Consider the following 17,839-nt stretch of genomic DNA (forward strand, 5'->3'; position numbering starts at 1 on the left):
GCCTCTCCTTCCTCCTAGCTCCAAACCAAGAGGATTCCCCAAGTGACCAGACTTGCCAGGGACTGTCCAGGCTGAGCCCCATACAGAGAAGCTGAACCTGAGCCCTAGCCTCACAGGCTCAGCAGGGTGAGGGGACAGGAGAGGGGGACGCCAGGGGGAGGACAGCACTGCCTGGCCATGGAGAGAGGGCAGAGGGTGTGGCCACAGCTTGCAGGATGTGGATCATGGCATCACGGGCACTGCGAAGATCCTGTAAGTCCAAATGGGGGAGGTCCTGGGGTGCCTGGGTTTCTCAGTCTGTTAAGCGACTGACTCTTGATTTCAGCTCGGGTCATGATCTCAAGGTTCGTGAGTTCAAGTCCCGCAACGGGCTTCGCGCTGTGTACATCCTGCTTGGGATTCTCTCTCTCTCTCTCTCTCTCTCTCTCTCTCTCTCTCTCTCTCTGCCCCTACCCCACTCGCTCTGTCTCTCTCTCAAAAGAAATAAACTTTTTAAAAATGGAGAAGGACCTTACCCACCCCCCAGGACTCTGCATTTTATCCCACAAACCATGCAGAGTCATCAGGCAACTTTCAGCAGGTGCATGACACGCAGGATTCCTGTTTTAGTCTCATCTCTCTGAGCCCAGGGTGGAAGAGATGCTGGAGGACAGAGAGCTGCAGGGAGGGAGACCAGTGAAAAGTCTATTCCAGCTCTAGGGAATGTGAGGGGCCAGCATCAGGGAAAAGCCATAGGGGATATTCAAACGGATCATTAATGTTTTATCTCTTCAGCTGAGTGGTGACCCAGATGTTTGCTTTATTCTTTAAATGGTACTTTGACATTACTTATGCCTTGTTTTTGTTTACATCATAGTTCATTTATTTTTAAAAACTTCTTCCAGTGTCCAGAAAAGAAATGAGAGCCTGTACACACGAAAATAGTTACAATGGTAAATTTCATGTTATGTATATTTTACCACAATTAAAAAAATTATTTTTAAGTGAGTGAGAGCTTAAGGCAGTGGAAATGAGAGAGGAGCTGTGGAAGCAATGGGCTCAGCAGGATTAGACAGCAGAGACAGAGACTCTCATGCCAGTTCCTGCCCAGGCTCTGAGCTTCCCTGGCTATACATCCTGTTTCTTCTACCTTATCTCCCCCTAAAAGTCCTAAACTAAAGACCCTTTGCATTCTGTATTCCCCAGAGCACCCATACAGCATTTTGCTTATAGTGGTGACTAAAACACATTTTTCTATGAGACTGGGTTTACCAGATGGCCACAGTCACAGCATTATGAATATTCCCCAAAGAACGGTAGAGATAATTATTTCATCTGTCCAGACACTCAGAGTGCGAGTATCATTACTGATTGAGCCACATGCTTCTGACATGTGAATTCACTCCAAGAAAATTTCCTATTACAAGAGGCTCATGAATGTCTTGGTAGCATCACTAGATGCTGAAAGATTCACAGAGCCTTCTCCAGAGCAGCCCATGGACTAGAAAGATACCCCACCAGGAATATTATCACTGAGATGGACGCTGTAGGGTATGAATGTCCTCACAAGTTACCCCATCCCCAAGCCCCAAAACTGACAGGATAATGCCAGATATTTATTCCCAGGTAGGGATCGAGGTGCTCAGTGTTCACTATAATACAGGTGACCAGAGGATGCATCAAAAGCACTGACCTGCCTCACAGCCATTTATCATTTTACAACAGACCTCTTACCTGCACAAAGGATAGCTAACCACCAGGGACATGCATATGCTGGAGGACTGACGGAACGAACTTGGCAACCACTTTTTGTGGACACAATCTCTAGAAACAACCCCCAAAATGGTTCCTAAAGCATGCAGTGAATGCAGTGGCTAAGAGATGGCCAGATTCCTACACTTTGAGAGTCAGGATGGTCAAAGGCAAATGGAGCTGGTGGTCAGCTGCCCCTGAACACTCAGTTCCTATTCCTTGGGAGTAACTCTATCTCTATATCTCCCCAGGTCATACACATCCACATCCTTGTTAACAAACAAACTAAGGTACACCGTACCTCTTAACTTCAGATTCCATCTTAACCTCAAATTCTATGTCATTTGAGGGATAAAATCTGTATGCAAATACAGACGTATGTATGCCCACATCTACATATGACACCATCTAGGCCAACATAAGACTCAAAGATGAAAGTACATATATTACAGTAATGTGGGACAGTCCCTAATCCCATAAATAATTTACCCAAGCAATCTACAATGTGAGGCTACTCCAGCCAAAATTTCAACAGAATATTGGGGAAACTGTGACCCAATAATTCTTAGGTTCATTTGGAAGAATAAATTCATGAAAATAGCTCAGAAAGTTCTAAAAATGAGAGTAATTAAGAACTTGCCTTATCAAGTATGTAAATATACTCTGAAGTTTGGGGCCTGAACCCATGACCCTGAGATCAAGACCTGAGTCGAGATCAAAAGTCAGATGCTTAACCAACTGAGCCACGCGGGCACCCCCATTTATTCAAGACTTAAAAGGTCTTTCAACAGCATTACAGGATTCTTCATAGCAAATTTATTCTTAGATTTTATTATTTTCTGGTGGCTGCAGTGTCTGCCATTATATATTTACCTGGCTATTGTTGGTACATAGAAAAATATCTATATTGATCTTGCAAAAGTCCATGTTCAAATTCTAATAATTTTTAGTTGGTAATTTTGTTTCTCTCATTTCCAGCATTTTATCACCTTGTCTGGATGCACTGCCCTGGAGTGCTACTACACAGTTAAATGGTGGAGCTACTAAAAGACAGCCTTGACTTATTCTTAATTGCAATGAAAATGTCTTTCTTTACTTTACTTCTTACCAGGGCCAGTCCAGGATAAAGCACATATGGCACTCACCTCAGTCATGAAATTTAACAGGGAAGGGGCCCCTGGGTGTCTCAGTCAGTTAAGTGTCCGACTCTTGGTTTCAGTTCAGGTCATGATCTCCCAGTTTGTGAGTTCAAGCCCCATGTCAGGCTCTCTGCCCCCCTACCCCACGTTTCTCTTTTTCTCAAATAAATAAGTACACTTTAAAAAAAAGAACAAAATTTAACAGGGCAACAAAAAAGAGACTAGTTTAATACAATACTTTAAAAAAAACTATGCAAAAATAGATGATAAAAAATACCAACATGTTAATAGAGACAAGATCAGTATTATTGATTTTTCTCTTTGCCTCAGGTTCCCATAGGGCTCCGGCTAGAAACTGTGAATGAGCCAGTTTTTCAAAAGTTTTCACCATGAAATACCATGCTAGTTGTTGGCTTTTCTAGAGTTTGATAGAGTGGACCTTCTGATCCGGTTCTCTTTTCCATGGATACAAATGGAAAGGGACCCACAACAGAATCCTGGACGGCAGCAGCCGCGTCTTTGAAGGTCTGCAGAATTACATTTAACCTACCGGGGCACTTTTGGTATAAGAGAAAGAACCCTCCTATTAAAGATGAAGACAGAAGGTCTGTGTTTAAATTCAGACCTCCATTTGCTGTCAGGCCTTGGGCAAGATATTTAACAGAGCGATGGTCTTCTGCCCTTGGTAAATTGGAAATGATAGCACCTGCCTTCAGGGCTTGAAGTGGGTTAAATAGGAAAATAACCAGCGGAGGCTTCAACTCCTTAACGTTTGTTTTTTCCTACTATATACAGGGAACTGAGGAAAATTTTAAATGAAATGTGAACAGAGAGAATGCCTGACAAGGTGTGTGTCTTGGGTGGGTGATGGGAACTCTGCCGACACAGCTAGCTGGAAATGGCTGTTGTCAAGTGACAGTTACCCTGGCCAAGGACATAATGTGCATGTCTGCAGCAGGACATAGGTACCTAAAGGCAGAACTGCAGGAAAGGAGGAGGTGTTGGGGAAAGCCAAGAGCTGCTCCCCAAAGCAGTGGTTCAGTCACTTTGTTGGGTAGAAGGCCCACCTGGGGAGTATGCAGGTTCATGGGCTCGAGATTCTGAACCGGTGAGCCAAAAGCCAGGCCTAGAGCTGCAGGTGGTTCTGATGTCTGGGGCTCTAGGACTGCACTCCGGGAACTTTCCAGAATGGATTTGACCTCCTTGCCAATAAAATACAAGGCCTTTCCCTAGATGCCCAGGCCATCATGCTCCACGCATTCTCTATTCCTTTTCAAGATCCCACTCCTGGGTCACCTATACTCCCTGCCAGTATGACAAAGGTGGGCGGCCTGGTTCCACAAGGGCTATTCAGAGAACAGCAGACACCTCCCAGACCAGGAAGGTGTGGTAAAGTCAAAGGTATGGGAGAAGGAAAGGTGGGGCGAAAATATCTGTGAAGCAAAGTGGTTCCTGAAAAAAAAGGAGTTCTGAGTTTATAATATCCAGTGTAGTCCAATAAAGGTGTGTTTGAAAGCACAAGGCACTAACACACTGCCTTTGCATGGGAGGGCTTGCAGCTCGATGACAAAGGATTCCAGTTATAACACCTCAGTGACAAGCAGCTTTTTCAGCACCCTTCATGTCTACAGGGAGGTCCCACACAGCTGCCAAACCTCACCTTCCTGGGCCCCAAGCTCATAGGCAACATCTCATGGAAAGATCTGCAGTCACTTCAGTGCATTCTCCTTCTGGGGGTGCAACTGTTTCAAGGGGACAGCTGCCCTGTAGGAGGCTATGAGGAGCTTCACTCCCCTTGGGAGAGGGGAGGACACGTGACTAATCTTAGCACATCATTTGTTAAACGAACACGGGCAGATTTTTGTACCCAGAGGTGACAGCTTCTTGGGGCATGATACTTCCCAGAGATAAGGATCACAATTTGTTCTGTGGTGTATTTAAATAGGGAATATAGAGAAGAGATACTCTCTCATAGCTGTTCCATCCACAGACAGCCACCGTTGATTTTGTCCTGTATTGCCTTCCATTCTCTTTTCTATACATCTCTTTTGTGTGGCTGAAGTCTTGCTGTAAACACTGCCATGTTCTCCTCTCCTAACATAATATATGAGCAGTGGGAACTCTCTATAATTATGATTTTAATGGCTACATAGTATTTCCTGGCCGAATAGACAGAATCTAACTATTCTCTATTGATACATGGATGGTGTCCTATTTTTATATGATAAATAATGTCCTGATGGTTCCCCGAGAATATACTCTAGGCCTTTTACCCCCTTTTATCCAGAATCCTTTAAACTTTCTTCCAATCTGAGGTCCAGGTTCTCAGAAAAGCTCCAGGAGGACTGTGGCCAGGAGAGAGTTAACCACCCCTACCAGGGGCTGGGCGGTTTCACATGGGAACATGTGAACAAACATATTGAGGTCCTCTGCTTCTGATTAATCATATTAAAGATAAATCCTTCACAACAGACCATCTGGAAAGCAATTCAAATGTACAGAAGAAACACGATTACCTGCTATGCATCCAAGAAAATGAAAATGAGGCCCTGTGTCCAGACTCAATTAATTCTAGAACAGCAAGCACATAAATCAGTAGAAAATGCAGACCCTGATTCAGTGCTTACCACTCTCCTCCTGAAACATGCTAATGAGATGTGGGAAATAAAGGCTTATTGTCAACAATGAAGAGCTCCAGTGTCCTTATTCTAAACCACATTTTTCTTGTGCATGGGAAAACAACATTAGCCAGTTCTTAGAAGCACTACTAATACAGCAGACCAAGATGAAAAAGAGTGATCCGGTGGCCACACTACAGACCAGGTAAAATGTTATCATACAAATGAGATATTTACTCAACCAAATGGCTACTGCCCACAATCCTGTTCCTCAGTTCAGTCTCACAGGTTGTAAAGATAATAGCCTTTTCTTCCCTTTCAAGAATTTAGTTGTTTTGACCACACACAATCTGAGTTTACACAGCCCTAGAGTACACCTGTATAATCAGTTCAAGCAACCCAGGCAAAAGTCATCAATAATTTCCCCAAAACCAGGCTGAGTTCTAACACTGTCACACAAGACACTGCAACCTAGTTCAGCTCACACAGGGATATGCTTCTCTTTGAAACTGGCAGGAAATAAAGGGCAAAAATGTCAAACCTTCAATAATAGGCTCTTAGTTAAGCCAATGTTAGCACATCCATAAGACAATTATGCAGCGATTAGAGTATTTACAAAGAGTTTATCATATAAAATGCGTTATTATAATTTATTCACAACCAAATAAACATAGAATAAACTGTGAAGAAATACATTCAAACACCAGCAAGGGTTTCCTTTGAGCAATGGTGCAAAAATTGTATTTACTTCCTTTCCTTCTTCATTTCTGAGTATGGTACTTCTATAGACTAGTAACATATAAAAAGACAAGTACCATGGAGTACAGCCCTCTACAGCCACAGCTGCCAAGTGATACTTCTGCATAGGAAGGGCGTAGGTCTCAGCATCCCTTGAAAGAATCCTGGGATGCGGGTGAGGACTGATTTGTTCCATCTGGGTCTTTCAGTATGCCAGGATATCTGCCCCACTGCATCCTTCAGCTTAGAATGAGCAAAAGGGGATGATCTAACCCTGAAATACAATTTAAAAATGCTGTCAGCCCTTCACCAATGGCAGGTCCCCAGGAGCTGGTATTTGTATCCCACAATGTAATCTACACCTGAAACCAGCATTCACACCATAATGCATGGCAGTATGGTACCCATGTGTATGTGTGGGCCAGCAGACACTGCTCTTGTTAGTTACCCCTAATTGTAAGAAGTGAACTTGCTCCCACAAGAACTCCCGGAAGTGTTTGGCTTACCCAAGTCAGCGCCTGTTCTTATTTGCATTCAGGAGGAAATCAAGGGTCTGGATAAGAAGGCAATGAAACAACACGAAAATTATCAGCAACATGCTTGAGAATGTTGAGAAAAACACATAATGTCTGCACTGGCCAAGGCCTTGTGCCAGGAAGGACATTCTAAACACATCCTTTACCAAATCCATCCTCAGAGACAAAGGACTCAGTACCCCCAGAGAAAGCAGCCACAAGACCAGAGAGAAAACCAGAGTCATTTGTGCTGGCTGTCCAGCTATTTTTGTATTTTCCTAATCACTTCCAAACACATGCATCACTCACTGTGCAGATTTAAAATAAGCCATTATGGGCTGAACTGTGTCCCCTCCACCTCCAAATTTATACCTTCATGTCCTAACCCCCAGTGGCTCAGAATGTGGCCTTGTTTGGAAATGGTCATTGCAGATGTAATTAATTAAAAGAAGGTCATTAGGGTGGGTCCTAATCCAACATGACTGATGTCCTTATATAAAGAGGAAATTTGGAGACAGACCTACACAGACCTACATCATGTGAACATCACCAGAAGCTCTGAGAGAAGCAGGGAACAGATTCTCCCTCACAGGAACCAATACTACAAGCACCTCTATCTCAGACTCCTGGCCTCTGAAACTGTGGAATAATAAATTCCTGTTGTTTAATGCCACCCAGTTTGGGCTACTTTGTTACAACAGCCCTAGCAAACCAATATAATCCATAAAGATTATGTGTACATTACTCAAAGGAACTCCTTTGTTTTTTTATCTTCTGGAGAATTCTCCAGCATGTAATCAGGGATGTGTTTCCACCTTGAGTCCGACCATTGTGTCAATTATTCAAGTGTCCTTCCTTGCCTTTCCACCATATGCATTTTAGAATCATCTTATCAATACCTTTAAGTTTATTTATTTATTTTAAGAGAGAGAGAGAGAGAACGTGCATGTGTGCACAAGTCGGGGCAGGGGACGGGCAGAGAGAGAATCCCAAGCAGGTTCAGCACTCTCAGTGTGTAGCCCGATTCAGGGCTCGAACCCATAAACTGTGAGATCATGAGCTGAGCCAAAGTTGGACGTTTAACCAACTGAGCCACCCAGGTGCCTCTAATACCTGTATTTTTAATTTGTTTTTTAACGTTTATTTATTTTTGGGACAGAGAGAGACAGAGCATGAACGGGGGAGGGGCAGAGAGAGAGGGAGACACAGAATCGGAAGCAGGCTCCAGGCTCTGAGCCATCAGCCCAGAGCCTGACGCGGGGCTCGAACCCCCGGACCATGAGATCGTGACCTGAGCCGAAGTCGGACGCTCAACCGACTGAGCCACCCAGGCGCCCCAATACCTGTATTTTTAAAAATCTTGCTGAGAATTTAATTGGGAGTGCATTAAATCTATAGATCAACTTGGTTACAATTAATATCTAAACTATACTGAACTTTCCAATGCATAAATATATCTTTCCGTTATTTAGGTCCTCTTTGATTTCTCTTATCAGTATTTATAGCTTTTGGCCTACAGTTTTTGTACATGCTTTGTTGGAATTATATACATTTCTTTTGGGTTTTTTTTTTTGGTGCATTGTAAATGTTCTTTTTTACTCACAATTGCTTTATTTATATAATATAGAAATTTAACTGTTATATAGTGAACTTGCTAAATTCATCTATTTATTTCAGCTTTCTGTAGATGCCATTGGACTTTGCAGACAATGATGAAGTCTGCAAGTAAGAATTGGTTTTATGTGTTCTTTTGCAATCTACCTCCCTTTTATTTCTTTTCTTTGCCTTACCACACTGGTGAGGACATCTAGTATGACACTAAATAGGAGAGATGACAGCCACCAGACCTTGCCTTGTCCCTGATCTTGGTGGAAAACATTTGATCTTTCACCACTCGTATGGTCTTAGCTGTAAATATTCTGTAGATGTCCTCTTTCAGATTGAAGAGGTCTCCATTCCTATGTGCTGAGTGTTTTTTAAATCATTAATGAATGTTGAATTTTGTTAAACGCTTTTTTCTACCCCTACTGAGATGCCCTTGTGGTTTTTATTCTCTATCTGCATAACACACTGGCTTAGGTTTGACTTTCGAAGCAGTCTTGCATTCCTGAGCTATCCCCACTTGGCCATAATGTATTATTGTTAAGTATTGCTGGATTTACCTTGCTCATATATTATTGAAGATTTTTCTACCTCTACATTCAGAATTATGTCAAATTACTGTGCATTCAAGCTTTGACCTCCATGCCAATGGTGTTGCTTTTTATTCTGTCCAGAGTTTTTAGTTCTAACGAATGAGAGAGACAGGCTTCAGTGGGCTTAATCTTGGCCAGCACCATATATCCTCCATTGATCTGCTCATAGATTTTGAAAGGTACATTAAGTAAAAACCTACTTATTTTTATTTGGTTCAATTCATCAAACATGTACAACTGCAATCAATGATACTGGCTCAGCCTGCTATCATCAGCACCATCACCAGCAGAGAAGCCAGGCTGGAGGCAAACAGACAACTTGTACCAGTCCCAGGGTCCTCAGTCCCAGCTGCATGTTAGAATCACCCTGGGGAGCTTTTAAAAACTATCATTCCTGGGGGCGCCTGGGTGGCTCAGTCGGCTAAGCATCTGACTTCCGCTCAGGACATATAATATCTCATCTCATATAGCCTCATATAATATCAGGACAATAATGATCTCATGGTTCATGAGTTCAAGCCCACATCGGGCTCTGTGCTGACAGCTTGGAGCCTGGACTCTGCTTCAGATTCTGTGTCCCCCCCCCCGGCCCCTCCCCCACTTGCACTCTCTCAAGAATAAATAAAAATTAAAAACCATCATTCCTGGACCTGTCCCAGTCCCATGAAGTCAGAATTTTGGGGTGAGGCCCTGATATCAGTATTTTGACTATCCCAGTGACTGAAATATGGCCAAGGCTGAGAGCACTGAATTGGAAATATTGAAAGTATGGTTGATGGCCCTTCCAGGAAGACCCTATAATCCTCAAGGTTCACAGTCTCCAGATAAGAAGCTCTGGGCCAGGAGAATAAGGGGCAACCGTGTAGGGAAACGGAGCTTCATGTTGCTGAAGGGTTGGCCGTAGCCTCTCCTCTACCACCCACTGCTGCAGGCATCTGAGTCTTTGGGGCCTTTGTCTAATAACACATACAATCTCTAGGGCTCTCCTGACCCTGGTCCTTCATAGCCATCTTCCCCTTGGTCCTCAGGGAAGCAATGCTGCTCTTCAGCACAGGCCCTGACACACACAAAGTGGCTTTCTCTTTTACACCCTAGCATGAAGCTGAAATAAAGTCATATGTTTAGAGGACATTTTTAAGACTGGGGATCTCCCTGCTTCTACCTCCTACTTTTGCCAATAAGGTTCAATCAGCTCCAGCTCCTTCTAGAAAATGCACACAGGCAGGAAAGGGGCTAGGAGGGAAGTGTGCATGAGGCCCCTAGGGCCCCCAAAGCAGACAGGCGTCTAGGGCTTCCTTCCCTTAACACGATGCTTTAGCACTGGCCTGGGGGCTCCAATTACAGGACTGAGATGCTGGACTGTCAAATTTTCAAAGTAAAGCTTTGCTGATTTGGCTCAGCATTGTATAAAAAGGATATGAAACCAACCTCTATCATGGAAAGATGTCAGTTTCCAAAGCTAACCATCCAAGGATAACCTGCGATTTAGATTTCCGTACCTCTGACCTCCTCCCCAGCTGGGGTCCTCTTAGTTCTCAAGTATCCCTCTGAAGCTTTGGTCACTTGGAGCTGGAAAAGGGGGTTCCCCAGGGCTGTTGGAGAGGGCAGTGCCTGGAGAACAGCTCTGTGGGAAGCCACAGTTCACTACTACCAAAACCAAGGGGGTCTTAGAATTCAGAAAGTACTGGGCAGAGGCTGTCAAAGCACAGGGCCAGCCATCACAGTGCCAGCAGCCCTGGCCAGAGCAGAGTGCCAGCAGCTGGCCCAGAGATGGTAGTTGGAGCACAGATCCAGCGCAAGACGTAGGAGCCCAGGATCCATGGGGAAGGACAGCCATTCCAACAGGGAGAGACAAAAGTCCCACTCACTATGGCACTGATTTCTCCCCAGTCCTAGCTCATTCAAACAGGAAATAACCAGACCAGAGAGGTACCATCCCTGCCTGCCTTAGGCCCTCACCCACAAGGGGTGCCTATAGACCCTCCTCTCCTGTGAGGCTCCCACCCCAGTTCCAGAAAACTGGTGAGGCACCAGCTCACTAGTGATGGCCCACCTGTGATCTCACACAATTTTTCATTCACTTCACCCTTCTGGCAAGCCCCCCCAAGCCATCTGGTTGGCCTTCTGGAACATTCTTTAACTCTCTGCAGATGGTGCCGACACACCCACCTGGTTCATAAGTCAATGGAGGCAGGGGCTGGGTCTTGTATTTGGGGGTCCTCCAGTGCCTAGGAAAAGGGGCTCAATGAGAGCGGCTGAAAGGGTGTAAACGAAACTCGATGCGGAGATGAAGCTCCGGAAATGGATATAAATTGTCGGCTACTCAATCACTTTGTCAAATGATTATCTTCTGAATAAAAGATCTCCCACAGGAATTTCTTTAAATAGCCAGCTTCTCCTGGCTCATTTAAAATGACTTAACTTTATTTATGTATAACTCTTTTACAAATGTTTCCACTGTGGGAAGCAGGGAACTTGGGAACTTAGCAGAAGCTAGGGAGGTGTTGCAAAAGAGAAGATGCACAGTCGCCTGCAGGCCTGTGGCCACCCCTCCTCAGGGGTGCACCGTGGTCTCCATGCCCCCAACCCCCCACACAGGCTCCGGAGCTCGGAGTGAGAAAGCCCCTCATCCTTTGCTGGGGAAAAGCCAGCTCCACCCCATTCCCCAGTTTTGGGGGTCTGCTGACAAGCAGCTCACCAGATTTCTCCAGAGCTGCTCCCAGCCACCTCCTGGGTTGAGCTGTTAATCCACCCTCCTAGGGGACATTTTGATCCTTTCCACAAGATACCCAGGATACCTTTTTCTCCTAAGTAACATTTTCTTCCCCTAGAAAAGTGTGGTAAACAGAGAGACGGTGGGTATTTTCAAATTAGGGCCCTGGCTGTAGCTTTTCAAGACAAAAATAAAAAACAGTATCTGGTGGTCGCGAGGCTGAAGCAAAGCAGCCAAGTGTGGCTGGCAGGTAATGGAGAAGTCTGGGGGCAGAGGCTCACAGCTGTCAGGACTCCTGAGTAAGGGGCAGCATGGCCCCTGGCAATGGCCCGGAGCACTTCTCCAGCCTCCTAGGGCCCCTGGGGTGTCCCAGATGGTGTAGCCAGGGCAAGCTGGCAGGGGACCCCAGAAGCTTCTGGGCCTTGGCCTCCAACTGGGGACAAATACCCCAGAGCTGCCCTGGGTTTGGGGGCTACAGAGCCCTGCCTCCTTTGTCCCCACATGGCATCTCTGGACTGCTTTGCTTCCTGACAGCCCCTTCACAAAGTGGCCCTCACACTTTAAGTCACTGGGGTTAAAGGAGAGATTAGTAAAATCCAGAGTGCCACACCTCACTCTCAGTGCTTCTGATACAGGAGGTCTGGGGTAGGACTGAGAATGTGCATGTTTAGCAGGTGCCAGGTAAGGGTGATGTTGCTGGTCTGGGGCCAAATGTGAGGCACCACATTTGGTGAGACGCCAGGCCCCCCTGTCTCGCCTTCAGCACCTGCATCTCTGGAATCTATAATAAAAACCCCAGGAAAAGTAGCATAGCAGGTTCCAGATCTGAGAGGGGCTAAAATGCCATCATCACAGTATGCCCCTGAGGCCTCTCTTCTCAAGGTACGGCCCCCAGTCCCACCATCCTAAGCATGAAAGAGAAAACAGGATTTCAAGGCCACACTCACCCATTTAACAGGCCTGCAGATTCCTGAGCTCACAGGAGCCCCTGCTGGAGATAACAGCCGATTCACCCTTTCCTGCCAAAATCTGAGTAAATACACCTAATTGCTCTCTCAGGCTGTTGATGAACCTATTTTTCAACACCTGATGGCTATTTATTACAATTATTCTAATTATCCCTCAACAGTAAACCATTAAATGTTCATTCACTACTTCACTGGCAAATCCTCACTGCTCAGCTCCTCTGGCTCATGGGCTCCTAGCAGTGAGGGAAGGTCAGTGTCCCCAGGTGACAAGGCCCAACAACCAACGCGGAGTCAGCCTATGGCCTCATAACAAGCTTTAAGAGCAGAATGGAGGTCGCATGCCCTCCTGGAAGTCGGGGCTCCAGAACCAAGCTTTACTGACGCCCCTATCCAGAGCTGAACACTCACTGCAACCCTCAGCTATCTGAGGCTACAGTCCATACAGGAACTTCTACATGAGTCCAGCAATTTCCATGAAAGTCAACCCAGTCATAAGATCCAGTGTCTGAATGCAGCTGGCAGCCGGGCAGAGCACCACGGCAGGAAGAACCTCCTTGGGAGCCTGTGTGTATAAAGTGATCTCTATTCCAGCCAAGTTTTCCATCCTGTCACTGCAGTTGAAAAACGATGGCCAAGAATCCAAAGTGACAACACAGCAAGAGGATCCACTTTGGTGGTTCTCGAATCGTGGCTCCTGGACCGGCATTGTCGGCATCACCTGGGGAGCTTGTCAGAGATGAGAACTCTTGGCCCCAGACAGACTGAAACTCAGGGTGTGGCCCAGCAATCTGTGTTTTCTGATGCACGCTCAGGTCTGAGAACCACTACCCCTCATTACTGTGAATTTGGATTTAGAGCAGCTGTGCCCTAAGAATTTATAGGGCAGCCAAAGAAAATGTGCACTAGTTCTTTTTTTTTTTTTTAATTTTTTTTTCAACGTTTATTTATTTTTGGGATAGAGAGAGACAGAGCATGAACGGGGGAGGGGCAGAGAGAGAGGGAGACACAGAATCGGAAACAGGCTCCAGGCTCCGAGCCATCAGCCCAGAGCCCGACGCGGGGCTCGAACTCCCGGACCGCGAGATCGTGACCTGGCTGAAGTCGGACGCTTAACCGACTGCGCCACCCAGGCGCCCCGAAAATGTGCACTAGTTCTAATCATGCTTCGCTCTTCAAGGCAAACAAATGACATACATACATCCTTCTTAACACTTTTTTTTCATATAGCCTTCATCAGAGTGGTTGGAATCTGGCCTGAAACTTAAAGGAACTCCAAGCCATTCTTTGTTAGCTACTAAACATGATAGAAATCCGTGGGTGTGTAATAAAGAACTTGGCTGGCCCACATCCCTGGTTCCTGGGAAGGAGTCTCCAAACACTTGGCATTCCTGAGTGGTAGGAATGTCTTATCAGGTGAGCTTCCCTTTATCTGATTCCTGTCACACTTCCATGCTGGGAGGAGAACACATCCCTGAGGACTACAGAAGCTTCCTGTTTTGGAACCCTCCCAGTCTTTGTCCTGTGTGTCTCTTGGCTGGTTTGGACTTGTATCCTTTTGCTATAATAAAACTGTCATTGTGAAGTATAGTCCTTCCTGAGTTATATGAGTCATTCTAGCAACTTACCAAACCTAAGAGTGGTCTTGGGAATCCCCCAAAATTGTAGTCAGCTGGTAAGAAGTGAGATAGTCCTGGGGACCTGAGGACAATAGAATGTGGCTAACCTTGGGTGGCTGCTTAAACAGCTCTCTATGTACAGAGCATGTGCAGAAACAAAAACAACCTTTAGGAAAGGCCATGGCCCCCCAGGAGCTTCCAGCCTAGCTGGGGGTGATAGGACATGAGTAGGAGGCAAAACAAACAAAAAAACAAAACAACATCCAAAAATGCTAAACATTTGCAAAATGGTTAAGTAAACAGTTACACCCATACAATGGATCACTTGCAGCCATTTAAGGTGGTAGAAGGTCTCAGACCCATGTGCACATTAGCGTTCTCTGGACAGTGTTTTTAAAATGCCAATGCCCCACAGTCAAAGCATCTGATTTAATTGTCAACAAGGAAAAAAAAGGGTGGGAAGGGGGAGGAACACTGTATATGATCTCTCTCTCTCTCTCTCTCTCTCTCTCTCTCTTACTATTCTGCCTTCCTCCAAAGAAGTTTCAGATGCTCACTGAGTCTATTCTCTTCTTCGTGTTTTTCTGCATCTTCCACATATTTGGCGATAAACACGCTGTGATGGTTAATTTTATTTTTATTTTTTTTAATTTTTTTTAATGTTTATTTATTTTTGAGACAGAGAGAGACAGAGCATGAACAGGGGAGGGGCAGAGAGAGAGGGAGACACAGAATCTGAAACAAGCTGCAGGCTCTGAGCGGTCAGCACAGAGCCTGATGCGGGGCTGGAACTCACGGACCGTGAGATCATGACCTGAGCCGAAGTCAGACGCTTAACCGACCAAGCCACCCAGGCACCCCTGTGATGGTTAATTTTATAAGTGTCAACTTGACTGGGCCATGGGACACCCAGATATATGGTTAAGCGTTATCTCTGAGTGTGTCTATGAGGATGTTTCCAGAAGAGATTAGCATCTGAACTGGTGAACTGGTGCCCCAACATGGGTGGGCATCATTCAACTCGTTGACGGTCTGAATAGAACAAAAAAGCAGAGGAAGGATGGACTGGCTTTCTGCCTGAGTGATCTTTTTCTGCCTTCAGTGCTCCTGACCCTCAAGCCTCCACACCTTCAGACTTGGGATAGAATCTCTACCATTGTGTCTCTGGCTCTTAGATCTTTAAGTTACTCTACTTACTGGCTTTCCTGGGTCTCTAGCTTACAGACAGGGGATCACAGAACTTCTCAGCATGTGTGTATGTCCTGTTTCTCTGGAGAACCCTGATTCATACTTATGTAATCAGAACAAAATGAATCTCCTAAGGCAGTGATAGAAAGGGTGTCTTGCCAAAATTCAGCATCCTTTCTTAATAAAAACCCTTGAGAAAGTTGGGATAGAAGGAACATACTTAAACATCATAAAAGCCATTCATGAAAAGCCCACAGCTAACATCATCCTCAATGGGGAAAAACTGAGAGCTTTTTCCCTGAGATCAGGAACACGACAGGGATGCCCACTCTCACCGCTGTTGTTTAACATAGTGTTGGAAGTTCTAGCATCAGCAATCAGACAACAAAAGGAAATCAAAGGCATCAAAATTGGCAAAGATGAAGTCAAGCTTTCGCTTTTTGCAGATGACATGATATTATACATGGAAAATCCGATAGACTCTACCAAAAGTCTGCTAGAACTGATACATGAATTCAGGAAAGTTGCAGGATACAAAATCAATGTACAGAAATCAGTTGCATTCTTATACACTAACAATGAAGCAACAGAAAGACAAATAAAAAAACTGATCCCATTCACAATTGCACCAAGAAGCATTAAATACCTAGGAATAAATCTAACCAAAGATGTAAAAGATCTGTATGCTGAAAACTATAGAAAGCTTATGAAGGAAATTGAAGAAGATGTAAAGAAATGGAAAGACATTCCCTGCTCATGGATTGGAAGAATAAATATTGTCAAAATGTCAATACTACCCAAAGCTATCTACACATTCAATGCAATCCCAATCAAAATTGCACCAGCATTCTTCTCGAAACTAGAACAAGCAATTCTAAAATTCATATGGAATCACAAAAGGCCCCGAATAGCCAAAGTAATTCTGAAGAAGAAGACCAAAGCAGGAGCCATCACAATCCCAGACTTTAGCCTCTACTACAAAGCTGTCATTATCAAGACAGCATGGTATTGGCACAAAAACAGACACATAGACCAATGGAATAGAATAGAAACCCCAGAACTAGACCCACAAATGTATGGCCAACTAATTTTTGACAAAGCAGGAAAGAACATCCAATGGAAAAAAGGCAGTCTCTTTAACAAATGGTGCTGGGAGAACTGGACAGCAACATGCAGAAGGTTGAAACTAGACCACTTTCTCACACCATTCACAAAAATAAACTCAAAATGGATAAAGGACCTGAATGTGAAACAGGAAACCATCAAAACCCTAGAGGAGAAAGCAGGAAAAGACCTCTCTGACCTCAGCCGTAGCAATCTCTTACTCGACACAACCCCAAAGGCAAGGGAATTAAAAGCAAAAATTAATTACTGGGACCTTATGAAGATAAAATGCTTCTGCACAGCAAAGGAAACAACCAACAAAACTAAAAGGCAACCAACGGAATGGGAAAAGATATTTGCAAATGACATATCGGACAAAGGGCTAGTATCCAAAATCTATAAAGAGCTCACCAAACTCCACACCCGAAAAACAAATAACCCAGTGAAGAAATGGGCAGAAAACATGAATAGACACTTCTCTAAAGAAGACATCCAGACGGCCAACAGGCACATGAAAAGATGCTCAATGTCACTCCTTATCAGGGAAATACAAATCAAAACCACACTCAGATATCACCTCACGCCAGTCAGAGTGGCCAAAATGAACAAATCAGGAGACTATAGATGCTGGAGAGGATGTGGAGAAACGGGAACCCTCTTACACTGTTGGTGGGAATGCAAATTGGTGCAGCCACTCTGGAAAACAGCATGGAGGTTCCTCAGAAAATTAAAAATAGACCTATCCTATGACCCAGCAATAGCACTGCTAGGAATTTACCCAAGGGATACAGGAGTGCTGATGCATAGGGGCACTTGTACCCCAATGTTTATAGCAGCACTCTCAACAATAGCCAAATTATGGAAAGAGCCTAAATGTCCATCAACTGATGAATGGATAAAGAAATTGTGGTTTATATACACAATGGAGTACTACATGGCAATGAGAAAGAACGAAATATGGCCCTTTGTAGCAACGTGGATGGAACTGGAGAGTGTGATGCTAAGCGAAATAAGCCATACAGAGAAAGACAGATACCATATGGTTTCACTCTTATGTGGATCCTGAGAAACTTAACAGAAACCCATGGGGGAGGGGAAGGAAAAAAAAAAAAGAGGTTAGAGTGGGAGAGAGCCAAAGCATAAGAGACTCTTAAAAACTGAGAACAAACTGAGGGTTGATGGGGGGTGGGTATTGAGGAGGGCACCTTTTGGGATGAGCACTGGGTGTTGTATGGAAACCAATTTGACAATAAATTTCATATATTGAAAAAAAAAAAAAAAGAAAGGGTGTCTTGAACCATTCATTGATTCTTT

General features: G+C 44.6%; 1 protein-coding gene across 6 annotated transcripts in view; it reads right to left on the bottom strand.

The window, feature by feature from the left end:
* Window positions 1-17,839, bottom strand: part of APBA2 (amyloid beta precursor protein binding family A member 2) — a 265,825-nt gene that overhangs the window by 67,403 nt on the left and 180,583 nt on the right. The gene's annotated exons all lie outside the window — the stretch shown is intronic.

Source organism: Acinonyx jubatus, chromosome B3, assembly GCF_027475565.1.
Source record: "Acinonyx jubatus isolate Ajub_Pintada_27869175 chromosome B3, VMU_Ajub_asm_v1.0, whole genome shotgun sequence".
In the NCBI taxonomy this organism is placed as follows: domain Eukaryota; kingdom Metazoa; phylum Chordata; class Mammalia; order Carnivora; family Felidae; genus Acinonyx; species Acinonyx jubatus.